Source organism: Piliocolobus tephrosceles, chromosome 13 (genome assembly GCF_002776525.5).
Source record: "Piliocolobus tephrosceles isolate RC106 chromosome 13, ASM277652v3, whole genome shotgun sequence".
NCBI lineage: Eukaryota > Metazoa > Chordata > Mammalia > Primates > Cercopithecidae > Piliocolobus > Piliocolobus tephrosceles.
Window position 1 is genome coordinate 64644971 of NC_045446.1, and position 6000 is coordinate 64650970.

The window sequence follows — 6000 nt, forward strand, 5'->3', positions numbered from 1 at the left end:
TGTTCTGAACCTTTTACATTTTATTCCATATGTATGGATTATCTCTATTAAAAATTGATCAAAGTTAAAAAATAAAATTAAGGCATTCAAAAATACAGTTATGAAGACTAGCAGTGTGGGAAAATGTAGTATGATATTTGGTTTAAAAGAGTACACAGAGAGGGCCAGACGCGGTGGCTCACGCCTGCAACCCCAGCACTTTGGGAGGCCAAGGCGGGCGGATCATGAGGTCAGGAGATCAAGACCATCCTGGCTAACATTGTGAAACCCCGTCTCTACTTTTTGTATTTTGTAAAAATACAAAAAAATTAGCCGGACATGCTGGCGGGCGCCTGTAGTCCCAGGTAGTCCCAGCTACTCGGGAGGCTGAGGCAGGAGATTGGCGTGAACCCAGGAGGCGGAGCTTGCAGTGAGCCGAGATCGGGCCACTGAACTCCAGCCTGGTGACAGAAGACAGAGACTTCATCTCAAAAAAAAAAAAAAAAAAAAAGAGTATACAGAGCGGTACGTCCAGCTTCCGAATGGGAACGTTCCTAGCGCCAGCAACAAAAGAGAGAATTAAATATGGGTGATATTGAGAAAGGCAAGAGGATTTGTATTGAGAAGTGTGCCCAGTGCTACACCATGGAAAACAAAGGCAAGGACAAAACTGGGCCTAACCTCCACCTGTCCAGGCCACTGGATTCTCTTACATAGATGCCAATAAGAACAAAGGCATCACCTGGGGAGAGGATACCCTGATGGAGCATTTGGAGAATCCCTAGAAGTACATCCCTGGAACAAAAATGATCTTTGCCCACATTAAGAAGAAGGCAGAAAGGACAGACTTGATAGCTTATCTCAAAAAAGCTACCAATGAGTAATAATTGGCCACTGCCTTATTTATTACAAAACAGAAATGTCTCATGACTTTTTTATGTGTACCATAATTTGATAGCTCTCATACATCAGAATTCAGATCATGAATGACTGACAGAATATTTTGTTGGGCAGTCCTGATTTAAAACTAAACCCTGGGTTATAGTTAAATGAATATGTTTAGTTTTTTGAATTTTAATAGTAATTGTGATTCAGTAAATGCTATCACTGTTTACCCCTTTAAAGATATTAGACTTTGTTAGTAACGTTCAACTTTCCAAAGATGGTGAATGCTATCTTAAAACTTATTGGAGATTGGGCCAGGTGTGGTGGCTCACACCTGTAATTGCAGCACTTTGGGAGGCTGAGGTGGGCAGATCACTTGAGGTCAGGAGTTCAAGACCAGCCTGGCCAACATGGTGAAACCCCATCTCTACTAAAAATACAAAAATTAGCCAGGCATGTTGGCTCATGCCTGTAGTCCCAGCTACTCTACTCAGGAGGCTGAGGCAGAGGAATCCCTTGAACCCAGGAGGCAGAGGTTGCAGTGAGCTGAGATCACACCACTACACTCCAGCCTGGGCAACAGAGCAAGACTCCATCTCAAAAAAACAAAACAAAACTTATTGGAGATCGGTTTTATATTTAGATTAATATAACTGGATATGTGAATATATTTAAATACTGGGGAAATTCCTTCCCTGTCTCAGAACCAAGCAAGGTTTCACCTGTGTTTTGTGTTCGTCACTTCTTAAAGGCAAGGGTTGACGATAAGGTAGCAATGTACACTTTAAATTTTTGGCCTTAACTATGCCAATCTAATTTGAATTCCCTGTATCTAAAATGGTTCCTTTTATTTATTGAAAGGCATTTTAGTGTGGCTTATGTGTAATATCAAATAAGGATTAACACTTCTCACATTTTATAGATTATCTATAAGGTCAAATGCTTTAAAAATAGTAGCAAGTTAAACTTCACTCTTGAATTCTTTACAATCTAAGTCAGACTAAGTTGTAATTTAGGATTGTCTTTAAACAGCCATTCAAAAACATAAAACTGTAGAACTCCTGTGTATTTGTGATTGGGAATGGTGCTTTTGCCAACTTAAAAGGATTAAAGTAGAGGAGATATATACAAATTTAAAAATTATGTGTGATCATAAGACTGAATTAAAAACAAAATCAAAGATGACAAAAAAGTATACAAAATTTTGTTCACATATTAGAAGTATATAAAAATATGTCTGCTCATGATCAAATACTGAAAACACACGTAAGTGAAAAAGATTGTGTTAGGTGGGAGTACAAGTATTTTTTAACTTTACAGATATTATAAAGTGGTTTGATAATATGTACAGTAAGTGACAATTTGGTAAAAAAAAAAATCAGATTTAGATTACAAAAATCTGGTTTCCATGGGAGTTTTCAGAGAGATACTTTTTAAAAATCACTGAATAAATCATTTATTTGTAAATCAACACGTGTACTATAAAGAACCGAAGACTTTAGACAATTTTAATAACCCATAAGCATGTTGTTTCCATTTGCAGATTTAAATTTTGTATAAATAGCAGTCATTGCATATATACATCTTAAGTGTACTTTGTTTATAATCACATTTATGCTACCGATAATCTTCAGAAAAAAAACAGATTCTACTTGGTTCTAGCTGAAGTATTATCAACTCCAAATAATGCTTTGAGGACCTCCAAAGGTAAAGTACTAATCCCTTTGGCCATTTACTGAGAGAGAGAGAGAGAAAGAGAGAGAGAGAGTTTTGAAGCATCAATGTAACAATGTACCATTCGTAAAGGTGCTGTGCAAAATCACCCCTCAGTCCTATTCTAAGCTTACAGTTCAGTTGATTTTATTGTCCTCTAAGTATATACAATTCACATATGGGACAAAAACACTAAATCAAGATGGTTATTTTCACTATTTTGCTTAAGATTCATATTTAAATATAAATCAAGAAGTTAACCTACAGTTTGAGAGATACTTTTTACATTAGAAATGTTTTTTAAAAAGTTAAACTGAAATATAATTGTAAATATTTATGGCATATGTACTGTTTCACATACAATGTGTATCAATCAAATCAGTGTAATTAGCACACCCATCAACTCAAACATTTATCATTTATTTGTAGCAAGACTGTAATTAGCACACCCATCAACTTAAACATTTATCATTTATTTGTAGCAAGAACATTCAATACATTAACTATAGTCACCCTACTGTGCAATAGGACATCCGAACGTATTCCTCCTAATTTAACTTTGTACCCATTAGAAGTGGTTTTGCGTGCAAATAACAGATGTTCTACCCATACATTGTTTTCCAAAATTATTGTGTGGTTTTTTAAAAGAAAACCATACAACAAATTTTAAAAGGCGCTGAGATAACATCTGCTTCTAGAGCATTGCTAGGCTCAAAAAAAAAAAAGTCTGTTCTACCAGGAATCACAAGTCAGAACTGAGTATTGCCAAAGCAGAAATTATACAGTGTCAGTCATTTCAGGCAAATGCTATTCGGCTTTCATCCCCAACTATCTGTCAGAACAATTAAAACAGGTCAAAACAGTACAGCTTAACTAGGCTTCATTATATAAGGCCATTTTGTTCTAAGATGCTAATAAACCAAAATAGGAAATATTAAAATCAAAATAAAAGATACTATTTGAGCTATTTTCATACAAACTGTTGGTTCCTTATATCCTCCCTTCTATAACAATAAAGGGCATATTTTACTGCAAAGAAAATTTTACTTTATATATATCACTAGCCATAAATTTTTGAATGTCATTAATTACAGAAATGTTGCCTAGTACCATTAACCAAATAGCATAACCATTTTATGTCCACATTTCATTTCTGTATTTACAAACATATCTATCAGTAAAGACTTAACAATGAGATGCAATCTAACATCCATATTATCTGATGTTTTGTAGACAGCAACGTAGATGATTTTTAATCACCTTTCATTTGAGTGATCTTATATAAAAAATAAGTCAATAATTTAGAGGTTCTAAGTCTCCAAAGGAGATTTTCAAATGTAAATATAGAAATGGTTATAGACAATGAGATTTTTAGGAAGCCTCTTTCATGTCTGCATCCTGTTGTAACGGTTGTATCATCTTCTCTTCCAGCTGCTTTCCTTTGCCTGAAAGAGGTTCAAGATAAGATGAGTTTTGCCTGACTTCTTTGATGTCCTGAGCTTTCTATAGTCCTTTATTTTTCTTCAATTTATTCATTATAAATTTAGCTTGGCATTTGTTTGATCTTTCCAACTGTCTTCATTGCATCAGTAGTTTTATTCCATAGTTCTTGCTGGTATTTGACAGGCTCATTTCTGTATTTTTCAAATTCAAATGAATTATCCACTGTAAGCTCATTATTATCCGTTGCTTTACAGAATGCTTTAGTCCAATTTTCGAGAATTGCACTTCTTTTAAAGTTTTTATGCCATTTGTATTTACACAATCTGAACACCTTGCAACAGCTGCAGATGAACATCATGATGTGGTCAGGGTAGATGGGCCCCAAGTTTTGTCTTATGGGCAAATGGTGGCTATTTTCACAGATAACATCATTACTCCCATCCCTTACTACAATTTATACAAAAGAGGCTGGAGAATAAGTACATTTTTACAGCCGGGTGTGGTGGCTCACACCTGTAATCCTACTTAGCACTTCGGGAGGCTGAGACAGGAGGATCTCTTGAGCCCAGGAGTTCGAGACCAGCCTGGACAACATAAGGAGACACTGTCAGAGAGCGATTTTTACACAAAGCGAGGTGCCTGATACCTGGTCATGCTGCCAGAGCTGGCTCTGTTCAGTTTCCTGCCAGCCTCAGAGGGAAACAAGACACTGGACTAGTAACTGCAGTTGGTCACGTCCTCACCCTCAGCACTCATTCACCAGACTCTGGACAATCTGTTTATTTTGAGGAAAAGACTCTGAACAAACAAGAAGAGGCTTTTTCAAAGGAGGAAAGTCAGGGTGTTAAATATCCTCCTTCATATGCTCAGCTTCCTTCCTTAAGGAAGGGCCCTAGTGGGACACCGGAGGTAGGATCTGTCCAAGCAGGAAGGAGAGCCAGGAACCCGCAGCAGTAGCCTGACCTGATGCCATAGCTAGACCTCAGCCTAATTCTGGCCTCCTGTTCTATATCCTCCCGCTTTGCCTACCCACTGACCACCTGTTACTGGGGGCTCCTCCTGCAGGCCTGCCTCACTCACCCTTCAGAGCCCACACTGGAATCCCAGACTCACCTTGCCCTTATCAACAGCATGACCTCTCTCACAAGGCACTTGACCTCTCAGAGCCTTGGTTTTCTCATCCATAAAATAACCTTGCCTATCTTGCTGGGTTGCCTGAGGAAGAGACTGCCAGAGGATGAGACAGTCATGTTGTCCCATTCTGTGCCCCTGCACCACTTATTCTCTACTTCTCAGTCTACTTGGCCTACTCCTCCTTGCCAGCCCGTGCCTCACACAGCCTGTGTCTCACACTTATCAGTCCTCTGCTCTCCTCTCTTAGAGCTTCTACACCTAAACCTTCACTCATCCCACTCATTCTCCAGACCCAATTGCCTCTTGGCTCTCTCTGCTTGCCTCTCCCATGAGTATCTCAAACTTGATTTATCAAAAACTGAATTCATCATCTTCCTCTCCAAACTTGGTCCTTATCTGGTGTTCTCCATCCCAGCAGTATCTTTAGCATCCATCCACCCAGCTGCTCAAGCAAGAAACTTTGATTCTACCCCAACATTCATGGATAGCAGCCGCAGTGGCAGGAGCAGCAGCAGCCATGTTCCACCATGTGGCCTGGGAAATAGAGAAAGTGGAACTGAAGCAAGACAAAATGAAGCAAACACATGCCACAAAACATGACAGAGAGTGGGAGGGAAAAGACTACCTAAGTTCCTAAAGGGCTTCCCACTCTGGTTCTGTTCTCCAGCTGCTGCCTTACTCTTGGATTCTATGAGACTCTAGTACCTTTTCCAATAACCCCCACCCTTGTTATTTTTTTGGCTCATGTTAGAATCGGCTCTCTACACTTACAAATATAAGAGTTCTGATTGATACAAACAATTATGTTAGTTATAGCAGGCTAGGTTGTGCTGTGACATATACGTG

General features: G+C 38.5%; 2 pseudogenes across 1 annotated transcript; one reads left to right on the forward strand and one right to left on the reverse strand.

Moving 5' to 3' along the window:
• The first annotated feature begins 564 nt into the window (after positions 1-564).
• Positions 565-863, forward strand: LOC111540849 (annotated as a pseudogene).
• A 2171-nt stretch (positions 864-3034) lies between these two features.
• LOC111540848 lies at positions 3035-5673 on the reverse strand (annotated as a pseudogene). The gene is made up of 2 exons (XR_002731104.2): positions 5625-5673; positions 3035-4467 (listed from the first exon to the last, which is right to left on the reverse strand). The product of XR_002731104.2 is annotated as a probable ribosome biogenesis protein RLP24 pseudogene (transcript).
• Positions 5674-6000: the final 327 nt, after the last annotated feature.